We start from the raw sequence: 12,543 nt of genomic DNA, 5'->3' as shown, positions 1-12,543 counted from the left end.
TACCATACCTATTCCTTCCATAGGCCAATTGTACTTGATCTTTCCATACATTTGTTGAGTGCTTCTTCTAAATGAGGTGTTCTCTAGTAATTATTATTTTGTTACACAAAGATTCTCATCCTTTTAGGACCCACTTTTAGAGATCTGATTACATACCTCTTCCCTAGACTTCTTTATCTCCAATTTTAAAATCTTGTTTCATCCTGATGAATTTTAAAATACAAACATTCACTGGGTTAGAAGTCATATACTGTGTACCAGAGACTAGTTAACCTGTTTTGTTAAAGGCACTGCTTCTGGCACAGCAATTGTGATTGGTACAACCTCTGAATTGAGTTTGCAGTAGTCCATTGTCATCTGCTTTGTGTAGGAATAATACTGGTGAATTAAATGGGGATGTAATGAGAATTACCAGCCCAGTATCATTTAAGTCTTTGAAAATTGCAATAATCTCTGCCATTCCACCAAGGAGGCAGTATTTTTTATTTGTAATTTGTAATTTTAGCTGAGAAGGGGGATATTTTCAAGGGCTTCCAGAAAAAAAAAAAACCCTTGGTCTTTCCTATTCTTCACAGATCAAGCAATAAATGTGAGAATTCTGTCAGTTGCTAAGCATGTCCATCTGATGATGAATTTGGGAACCAGGGAAATAATTGCCAAGTGAATGTATGGACTCAGTGAGTCTAACATAAGATAGACCTGGATGGATATATTCTGCTTGTAATTTCCCAGTTGCCTCTGCCTCATTGTAATTAGTGGGGCCAGTATGTCACCTCTACTTAACACTGATTATGTTGTTGAAATGGAAGAGAGAGTTTTACATTATGAACTCATAACGCTATTTTATCTGGATGAGAAGAGGTCATAATCCTTTGGTCTTTATAATAAATCCATTCACCTAAAAACTGAAACCACATATGCATGTTTGATTGGGGTGAAAATTTTCTTTTACTTATCCCCCCATTAGATTATAATTTCCTTGAATAAAGTCACCATTCTATGTGCTCATCTTTGATGTTCATGCAAAGCCTAAATACTAATAACTGGCCAATAAATATCAGCTAAAGAAACAATGACCTTTATAGGCGCTATGGGTGCTCCATATTTATCCTTGTTTTATTGACTTAACAATAGTTAGCCAATAATAGCAATTGGAAGTGATTTGAAAATACACTTATGCAATCTGATACTCCATAACTGTAAGATATTAGTCCCCAAATTTTGACATAAAGTAATTTGATCATACACCATTCAAAACACAGTTGGTCTCAACACAAAGTATGGGTTCATTCTATCATGATATCCTGACTTAAATCTCTCTTACTAGAATCCCCTTTCCCACAGAGATCAGGAGATATGGTCACCATCTGCACCCATGTTGTATAGTTTGTAACTTTCACTACATGGAGGGAGCCAACCCAAGCTTACTCTCAAGTTTAAGAAATCCTGATGACGACTCTAATTTATCAGTTTCAGATGGGTGCAGTAGGGCAGGTAATTTAGCCATTCAAACCTCAGGCTCTGAGGGCAGGAGATGGACTCATATTAAAAAATGGACGCTACTTCTGAACTGCAAGTTGCAGTATGAAAAAGAGGCATTTCTAGAAGAGGGAATAATCCTGAGATGTTTTAAAAATAAGTGTCCATTATCTCCAGGAATAAATGGAAAAAGCAATTGTATTTGTCTTTCTTAACAAAAATTAAATAGCCCAAACATAAAAAGTCAGCACATTTAATACTCTGTATTATTCCACCCACACTTCCTTGAAAATTACATGTTTTTATAAACTGCTTTTAATAAAGGAATTAAAATACTTGTAAATATTTTTAGGCAGTACAGTAAATGGCTCACTTACAATCTAAGGCAGTTGTCTCCTCAGACACTCTGTCTTTCCACTAGTTATAGCTTTTTGACAGCAGGATCAGGGTGAGATAAATAGACCTTAACATTTTTGTTAAAAATAAAAAGCCCCACAAACCTGGCCCATCATTTCCAACTGGCAAGAATATAAATAGCTGATGCACTTTACTATGCATAAAGCCAAACAAAGGCCAAAATGATGTTGTCTAAAGGTGATTAGAATGTGCGTGTTTATGGAAACATGATGTGGCCACCCTCTGGCTTAGGGTCCATCTGATTTGGTCTATTTATAAACAGAATTCCAAAGTGAATGAACCTACTTCCTGTTAGTCTCTCTCAATCTCCTTTTTCTCTCTAAAGTATGGATCTGATCTCTTGCACTGTTTGGAAGAAGAAAACTCTGTTTGTCATTTATCAAAATCTAAACAGCTGCAACCTAACAATGTTAGTTTAGTTTTAATATTAAGTAAATAAATGTGAGCAGTGATCATATTATACAAACATGTGGACCTGGAATTTAAATTCAATAAATTTTACTTCTAACTAATTTCACAAAGTTTCAGATTTTCTTAAGTTCTCTTCATATCTTCCAACTTTGCTGTATTAGTATGAATGGCACGTTGTGTAGAGATGGCATCTTCACTCTCTCTCAATCCATAGTATTAAGCCTATCTGAGTTTGAAGATTTTTTTCTCTTTAAAGTTCTAAATAATTTACTGTGAAAGCAAGAGTGAGTGATTTGAAAAGGTGTTGGTTTGACAACTATGGCACAATTAAAGGCATCATTATACTTTCCAGATCAGGTGTAAAATGAACAGAAAAAACATGTGCATTTCTCTGTAATTCCACCCAGGTGACTCATCCTGAAACCACAGTAATTGTAAATTTAATACTTGCTTTATTCATTAGCCAGCTATTTCAATGCATTCACATTTTGGATCAAACTCTGGGACACTTAAGTGATTCATAGAATCAAAAGTATAAAACTCATTCATACCCAACGGTAGTGAAAGCCATTAGTCAACAATAATTATTATGAACCTGCTGTGTGCCATCTCCAATTTACATTCTTCAAAAAGCAAAAGTGGTCTCCCTTTGGACACTTGAAGGGTATTTACAATAAATTACACAGTGGAACAGCTTGAATTAAATAATGGTCCTTTAAGAACCAAGCTAATTTTAAACCCCATTGAAAGACTAATTTGGAAATTAAAGTTCTATTTTTTGTTGAAACATATGGGAATATAGCACAAATTTGGAGAGTCCCCTATGCTAAGAAAAAATGTGTTCTAAACAAATACTTTTTTTTCTCCAAGTTAATAGTATTTTACTCATAGGGTTTTCTAAGGTTGACTAGCACAGTTGTATAATAACTATTGGGCATTATTAATTTTATATTAATTCCTTAGGATATTCTTATGGCATCTTGTCTAAACCTTCTTCAGTTTTCTTAAGGCCAAATTCTGTTACTATGCCTCTGTTCTTATCAGGCCAAAAAGAGGCAAAGCTTTTATTTTAGATTCTAAGTTGTCAGACCATAAGAAACTATATCAAGACATGATATAGAAAACTGTTCACTACCCAGAGACAGTGAAGTTCTATCTAAACACATGAATTGCATGATACTTTGAAGTCACTGCCTTTGGGAGGGATGAGTGCATTTCATGTGAAGCATAGATATGGGAGAACTTTTGATTACATCCATGATGGTGTAACAAGCTTACCTTTCTGTCTTAAATAGCTAGAAAACTGAATCGGTTTTAAAACATTGGACAGTAGTTAGCACAGGACAATTGTACCGAGGAGAAGGAAAACAAACAAAGTGAGCCCAATGAGTGTCCCATCTCACAGCACTGATAACTTTTTTCAGCCTGCAGAACAGGGAAGAGGGAATGCAATCAGAGCCTGGTGGTTCCTTCCCTGAGGTGAGCAGATAGACTCTGGAATTCAGGTGGGTGGTTAGAGTTTTCAGGGCAAAGTATGAGAGAGGAGAGGGTTGTACAGAGAAAGCACAAGAGAGCTTCAGAGATCTACAGAGGGCAAGCCTCAAGTTTTTACCTGTGTATTGACATGCATGTGAAGAAACCACAAAGGCAAGGGGGACATCACCAGAGAGAAGTAGGTGGAATAATCCCTATGACTTACACAAAGCTAGAAATAGTTTGTTTTTCCAACACCCAGGGACTAAAAACCTCCTAACATACAAAACACTGGGTAGTGTCCTTAGAAAGGTGTTGCTTTAGTAATGGTAAATAATTAGGCTTAGAATAAAGGGTGCTCTAGATTCACCCTAACAAAGCTCAAAAGCAAGAATCAAACTGATTCCAAGTAACTAAAGTTTATCTCAGAACAGAACCTCAACATATTTAACAAAAATACAAAAAAATTTAAAATAGAAAGGGAGTAAATGCGTCTAATGATGTGAAATTACTGTGACTTTCATCTGAACAAAAATTATGAAGCATAAAAAGACACAAGAAAATATGAACCATATCCAAGAGAAAGTAAATCAATATAAACAGATGCAGACATGAACTACATGATACAATTAGTAGACAAGGACATTAAAACAATTATTATAAATGTACTCCATTTGTTCAGGAAGGTAGAAAAGAATATAAGCATGATGGGGAGAAAAACTATTAGTTATAGAAAAGATTCAAATTAGACTTCTAGAGAAGGGAAATACACTATCTGAGTTTAAAAATTGACTGAATGGGAATAACAAAGATTGGAGTTTTGCAGAAAAAAAGGTTACTAATGTGAAGACCTAATGATAGAACTACTCAAAATGTATTACAGAGAAAAAGAATCAAAAACAGTCAACAGGGCTGGGCACAGTAGCTCACACCCGTAATCCCAGCTCTTTGGGAGGCCAAGGTGGGGGATCACTGAGATCAGCTGTTCAAGACCAGCCTGGCCAACATGGTAAAACCCCATCTCTACTAAAAATACAAAAATTAACCGGGTGTGGTGGTGTGCACCTGTAATCCCTGCTACCTGGGAAGCTGAGGCAGGAGAATCACTTGAGCCCGGGAGACAGAGGTTACAGTAAACCGAGATTGGGCCACTGCACTCCAGCCTGGGCAACAGAGTGAGACTCCATCTAAAAAGAAAAAAAAAACAGTTGATAGAACATCAGTTCCATTGAAGACAACATCAAATGAACTCCCCATAAAGAGAGAAGTTTGGAGGGACAGAAGAAAATTTTGAAAATGTAATGACTGATAACTTCTCAAATTTGTTGTAAACTATAGAACCACAGATCCAGATGAACAACAAATTGTGAACCGAAAGAACATTAAGCAAACCACATACAAGTATCATAATCAATTGTTGAAAAACAGATTAAAAACAAAATCTTAAAAGCAGCTAAAGAAAAATAAGACACACCACAGAAGTACAAAAATAAGAACAACAGACTTAAAGTCAGAAATATTGCAGACCAGAATATAGTGGAGCAATATCGTCAAAGTACTGAAAAAAAAGAAAACCAAAAAATACCTCGTCAACCTAGACTTCTATGTTCAGTAAAAATACCTTTTAAAACGAGGACTAAGTATAAATTGCAGATGTACAAAAGCAGAGAGCACTCATTGCCAGAAGACCAGAAATGTTTAAGATTATCCTTCAAGAAGGAAAAATAAGCTAATAAAGAACAGATAATGATTTTAAAATCTAGTTTATTCAAAAGAAGCAAAGAAAAAATAAAAAGACAACAAAGAAGAGATTAGATAAACAAGAAGCAAATATCAGAATGATGTATTTTAACCCCAGTCATATCAATAATCACATTTAACATAAATGGTCTGAACACTCCAATCAAAAAGCAGAATCAGTTAAATTGGATAAAAATTTAAGATCCAAAAACATACAGTCTATAAGAATCTCACTTTAAATAAAGAGACACATGTAGGCTTAAAGTAAAGAAGAAAAATAAATATGATGAAAACACTAGTCAAAAGAAAGCTGGGGGAGTGACAGTAAAATGGAAGAATAGGAGCTCCTAGCTCTTTTCTTCCCACAGAAACATTGATGTAACAACCATTCAGAGATGAAAATATTTTTGTGTGTGTGAGTTCCATAATCTAAATGTGAGGCTATAGCATCTTGGTTGAGCACAGAAACAAGAAATTATGCATTTAAAAGGGTAAGAACAATTTCACGTTACCTGTGTCATCCTTCCCTAAGCCAGCATAACGTAGCAACAAGACAGCCTCAGCCTGTGAGTTCTCCCATGGGAGAAAGAAATAATAAAGTGTACATGTGAATTCTTCAGTCTCTTGGGCAATACCTAAATGACTCGCTTCTATCATGCTTCAGCTAGACCACTGAGGGAATCAGCGTGGCTACATTCCCTTGGGGTAACTAAAGAACAAAGGAAAGAGGGAGAGGCTCCCACCAAGTGTGCAGATCTCAGCAGCTAACCCACAGGCCCTAGAAGCAGGTCCATCCTCCCACAGACTCCAACAGGCCGACTGCCCACAGACACCACCGACAAGCTCACCCAGAATTTCTGGCCAGGCTGACTAGTAAAGGGTTTTCCCTGAAGTCAGTTTGTAAAAACTGGAAGAGGTGATGGCTTCATCAAATACACAACCAAGAAAAAGCTACAAGACTTAGGGAAATATGATACAACTAAAAAAACAAAATAAAGCTCCAATAACTGACCCTAAAGAAAAACAGATCTATGAACCACCTGAAATTCAGAATCGTCATCTTAAAGAAGCTCAGGGAGCTACAAGAGGGCATAGACATCGAAATGAAATCAGAAAAACCATACATAAACAAAATGTAAAGCTCAACAAAGAGATAAAAACCATAAAATGAACCAAACAGAAATTCTGGAGCTGAAAAATACAATGAGTTTACTGAAAAATTTAATGGAGAGCTACAACAGCAGACCAAACCAAGCAGAAGAAAGAATTGATGAACTTTAAGACAGGCCATTTGAAATTATCCAATCAGAGAATAAAAAGGGAAAAGTGTAAAAGTGAAGAAAGCCTATGGGTCTTAGGAAATACCACCAAGCAAACCAATATGTACATTATGGAGTATTAGAAGAAGAGAAAGAGAAAGGGGAGTAAGACTTATTTAAAGAAATAATGTCTGAAAACACCCCAAATCTGTGGAGGGAAATGAACATCACTTTCATAAAGCCCAAAGAATCCCTAACATGTTGAATCTAAAGAGGTCTACTGAAACTCGTTATAATTAAATTGAAAAAAGTGAAATATAAAGAGAGAAGCTTGAAAGCAGCAAGAGCAACTCATGATATACAAGGGAACCTTTAGAAGGCTGTCAGCAAATTTCTTAGCAGAAACTGCACAAACCAGGAGAGAGTAGAACGATTTATTTGAAGTACTGAAAGAAAAAAACATGCCAACCAAGAATCCTATAATACTGGCAAAATTGTCCTTTAAAAATGAAAGCTAGAGTGAGCTGGGTGTTGTGGCTCACACCTGTAATCCCAGCACTTTCGGAGGCTGAGGTGGGTGGATAACCTGAGGTCAGTTCAAGACCAGCCTGGCCAACATAATGAAACCTCGTCTCTACTAAAAATACAAAAAATTAGCTGGGCATGGTGGTGGGCACCTGTAATCCCAGCTACTCAGGAGGCTGAGGCAGAAGAATCATTTGTACCTGGGAGGCAGAGGTTGCAGTGAGTTGAGATCTCACCATTGCACTCTAGCCTGGGTGACAAGAGCAAAACTCCATCTCACACACACGCACGAAAAAACACCTAGAGAAAAATTTTCAAAAAAAAAACCTGAGAAAGTTTAGAAAGTTTGTAACCACTGAACCTGCCCTACAACAAATGCTAAAAGTTCAAGCTGAAATGAAAGAATGTTAAACAGCAACACAAAAGTATATGAAGGTATACCTCTCACTAATAAATGTAAATATATAGACAAATCCAAAATAATGCAATACTCTAATGTTGGTTTATAAGTCATTTTTAACCCTAGTATAAAAGTTAAAAAAAAATGTTTTAAGAATGACTACAACCATTTTAAATTTATTAATGAATATACAATATAAAAAGAAGTAAATTCTGACATCAATAACATAAATTGTGTGTGGTGGGGAAATGGTTTAAAAGGATAGAGTTGTTGAATGTGATTAAGTTTAAGTTGTCGACTTAGACTGTTATAACTATAAAAAGTTCTACACAAATCTCAGAGTAAGCACAAAGAGAAAAACTGTAGTCAATGCAAAAATAGACACATGGAAAAGAAACAAGGTATATCACTACAAAAAGTCGTCATATCACAAAGGATGACAGCATGAAAGGAAGAGAGGAATAAAAAAACTATGTAAGACAGAAAATAATTAACAGAATGGCAATAGTAAGTCCTTACCTATCTATAATTACTTAAAATTTCAATGAATTAAACTCACCAATCAAAACAGTTAGTGGCCGAATAGATAAAAAATAAGATCTAATTCTATGCTGTTTAGAAAAGACTCACTTTAGATTTAAGGACACATATAGGCTGAAAGTGAAGGGATGCAAATGGTAACAAAAAGAGAGCATAGGTGACTGTACTTGTATCAGACAAAATCGATATTAAGTTGAAAAGTGTCACCAGAGATAAAGAATATCATTACTTAACAATAAAAGGGTCAATAAATATAGCAGGAACAAATAGCAATTATAAACACATATACATTCAACATCAGATCACTTAAATATATAAAGCAAACATTGACAAACCTGAAGGGAGATATAGGCAGCAATACAATAATAGGGTAGTTTAATACTCTGCTTTCAATAATAGATCATTCAGACAGAAAATTACTAAGAAAACAGGAGAATTGAGCAACACTATAGACCAAATGAACCTAATGAACATACATAGAACATTCCACCCAACAGCAACAAACTACATATTCTACTCAAGTGCCCATAGGACAGTCTCCAATATAGATCACATGCTAAGTCACAAAATAAGTCTTTTCCAACTGTGATAGAAACCAGAAATCAATAACAAAAGGAAAATGAAAAAATTCACAAGTACATGGAAGTTACATTTTATTTATTTTCTAACTTTTATTATTTACTTCTGCTACCTTTGGGTTTAAGTTTGTTCTTTTTTTTTAGCTCCCTTTTAATTTTTTATTTTATCAAAAGGGAATTTAATTGTTCAAAAGTGTATTGAATTAAGAAGAAATAGCCTAAAAAAGTCAATAACAAATAAAGACATTAAACCAGTAATATAAAACTTCCTAGCAAAGAAAATCCTAAGACTAGATGGCGTCACAGGTGAATTCTATAAAACATTTGAGGAAGAATTAACACAAATCCTTCTTAAATTCTTCCAAAATAATAGGAGATATAATGTTTCCAAACTTCTTATGAGGCCAGCCTTACCACGATATAAAAGCCAGACAAAGATACCTCAAGGAGAGAAAACTACAGGTTAATATCCCTGATGAACATTAATGCAAAAATCCTTTGGAAAATATTAGCAAACCAAATTAAACAGCACATTGAAAAGATTATACATCACAGTCAAGTGAGATTTATATCTGGGATGCAAGGAGGATAGGAACATATGTAAATCCATCAACGTGATACACCACATTAACATAATGACAGATAAAAAATTATATACAATCTCAATAGATGCAGGAAAAGCATTTGACAAAATTCAACACCCTTTCATGATTTAAAAAAAAACAACTCTCAACATACTAGTTATAAAAGAAACTTACTTCAACACAATAAAGGCCATATATGAAAAGTTCACAGGTAACATCATACTCAAAGCTGAAGAACTGAAGCATTTTTTCTAAGATCTGGAACAGGGTAAGGATACCCATTATTACCACTTCTATTCAATATAGTACTAGAAGTCCTAGCCATAGCAAATAGTCAAAGAAAGAAAAAGGAGAAAGAAAGAAAGGAAGAGAGAGAGAGGGAGAAATACATTACTAAATACTTGTAATAACTCTCAAGACAAAAAGGATATGATAATTAACATTTCACAGTAAAACTTTACATTTTGGAAGACTGCATTTCAAACTTAGGACTTTGACTTTTTTCTGTAAGTGTTCAAAACTCATAAATATATTTCATTCTATATGTAAAGTAAAATTTCAGGATAAAAAATCAACACACAGAAATCTGTTGCATTTCTATTCACTGACAGCAAACTAGCCACAAAGCAAATTAAAAAAAAAAAGTCTTATTGATCACAGCAACAAAAAGGAAAAAAATTTTAAGCATCAACTTAACCATGGAAGTGAAAGATTTGTACACTAAATACTAGATCGGGAGGCTGAGCCATGTGGATCATGAGGTATAAAGATCAAGACCATCCTGGCCAACATGGTGAAACCCAGTCTCTACTAAAATACAAAAAAATTAGCTGGGTGTGGAGGCACGCACCTGTAGTCCCAGACAGTCAGGAAGCTGAGGCAGGGGAATCACTTGAACCCAGGTGGCAGAGGTTGCAATGAGCTGAGATCACATCACTACACTCCAGCTTGGTGACAGAGCAAGTCTCCATCTAAAAAAAAAAAAAAAAAACTTGAGAAACATTAGACACTAGCAAATAGCAAATGGAAACATCTGCATTTATAAACTGGAAGAATTAATAATGCTAAAAATGACCATACTAGCCAAGCAATCTACACATTTAATGCAATCCCTACTGAAATCTCAATAGCATTTGATATGGTTTGGATGTGACCCCACCCAAATCTCATCTTGTAGTTTCTGTAATCTCACATGTCCTGGGAGGGACCTGGTGAGAGGTGATTGAATCATGGTGGTGGTGTGTGAATCAAAAATTACAGAAGAAAGAAAAATACTCAGTTATAGTTAAAGAATTCAGCACCCCTCTCTAATAATTTAAAGAACAAGCAAACAGTAAATTAGTATGTATATAAAAGACTTGAACAATATTATCTAACCTAATTAATACTTATAAAGCACTCTACCCAAAACAGCAAAATAAACATTATAGAAGCTGCTCAACTTATAATGGCATGTCAGTCTGTGTTGTGTTGCTATAAGGGAATATCTGAGGTTGGGTTATTTGTAAAGAAAAGAGGTTTATTTTGTCTCACAGTTCTACAGGTTGTACAAGAAGCACAGTGTTGGCATCTGCTTCTGGTGAGGGCCTCAGGAAACTCACAACTATGGCAGAGGGTGAGGGGGCATGTCACATGGCAAGAGAAGGAGCAAGAAAGAGAGGAAGAGGTGACAGACTTTTTTACTTTTTAACTTTTATTTTAGGTTCAGGGTACAGGTGCAGGTTGATTATATAGGTAACTGCATGTCATGCAGGTTTGGCATACAGACTATTTTGTTACGCAGGTAAGGAGTATAATACCCAATAGATATTTCTTCTGATCCTGTCTCTCTTCCCACTTTCCACCCTCAAGTAGGCCCCAGTGTCTGTTGTTCCCCATTTTGTACCATGGGTGCTTTTTGTTTAGCTCCCAAATTTAAGTGGAGAACATGTGATATATCATTTTCTGTTCTTGTGTTAGTTTGCTTAGAATAATGGCCTCCAGGTCCATCCATGTTGCTGCAAAGAACATGATCTCATTCATTTTATGGCTGTATAGTATTCCATGGTATATATATATCACATTTTCTTTTCAAGTGTGCCATTGATGAGCATCTAGATGTATTTTATGTCCTTGCTGTTGTGAATAGTGCTGCAATAAACATATGCATGCATATGTCTTTATTGTAGGACGATTTATATTTCTGTGGGTATATATCCAATAATGGGATTGTTGGGTAAAATAATTCTGTTCTAATTTCTTTAAGGAATCACCACACTGCTTTCTCCAATGGCTGAACTAATGTTTATACCCACCAGCAGTGTATAAGCATATCTTTTTATTTGCAACCTTGCCAGCATCTGTTTTTTTACTTTTTAATAATAGATATTCTGAGTGATGTGAGATGGCATCTCATCATGGTTTTGATTTGCATTTCTCTAATGATAAATGTTGTTTAACATTTTTTCATATGCTTGTTGGGCTCATATACATCTTCTTTTGAAAAGTGTCTGTTCATGTCATTGCCTGCTTTTTAATGGGGTTGTTTGTTTGTTTTTCCTGTAAATTTGTTTTAGTTCCTTATAGATGCTGGATATTAGGCTTTGTAAGATGCATAGTTTGGAAAAATTTTCTCCCATTCTGTAGGTTATCTGTTTATTCTGCTGATAGTTTCTTTTGCTGTGCAGAAGCGCTTAAGTGTAACTGGCTTCTATTTGTCAATTTTGGTTTTTGTTGTGATTGCTTTTGGCATCTTAATCAAGAAATCTTTGCCTGTTCCTATGTCCAGGATAGTATTTCCTAGGTTATCTTTCAGGGTTTTTATAGTTTTAGGTTTTACATTTAAATATTTAATCTATGTTGAGTTAATTTTTGTATATGATGTAAAAAAGAGGTCCATTTTCAATCTTCTGCATATGGTTGGCCAGTTATCCCAGCACCATTTATTGAATAGGGAGTCCTTTCTCCATTGCTTGTTTTTGTCAGCTTGGTTGAAGAGCAGATGGTTGTAGGTGTGCAGAATTGTTTCTGGGCTCTCTATTCTGTTCCATTGGTCTATGTGTCTGTTTTTGTACCAGTACCATGATGTTTTGGTTACTGTTGCCATGTAGTATAACGTAGTATAGTTTGAAGTCGGGTCTGAAGTATAGTTTGAAGTC

At 35.2% G+C, this 12,543-nt stretch overlaps 1 long non-coding RNA gene across 1 annotated transcript in view; it reads right to left on the bottom strand.

The window, feature by feature from the left end:
* Positions 1-10,262: 10,262 nt before the first annotated feature.
* The window catches only part of LOC135274795 (uncharacterized), a 359,643-nt gene continuing 357,362 nt past the window's right edge, over positions 10,263-12,543 (bottom strand). The window contains exon 3 of the long non-coding RNA XR_010342535.1: positions 10,263-10,377. This is a non-coding gene — a long non-coding RNA (uncharacterized LOC135274795). The remainder of the gene's footprint in view (positions 10,378-12,543) is intronic.

Source organism: Aotus nancymaae, unplaced genomic scaffold (assembly GCF_030222135.1).
Source record: "Aotus nancymaae isolate 86718 unplaced genomic scaffold, 86718_ANA_hifiasm-v0.15.2.pri h1tg000014l, whole genome shotgun sequence".
Lineage (NCBI taxonomy): Eukaryota > Metazoa > Chordata > Mammalia > Primates > Aotidae > Aotus > Aotus nancymaae.
The sequence above is the reverse complement of the archived record's forward strand: the minus strand, read 5'-3'. Positions and strand labels throughout refer to the sequence as shown.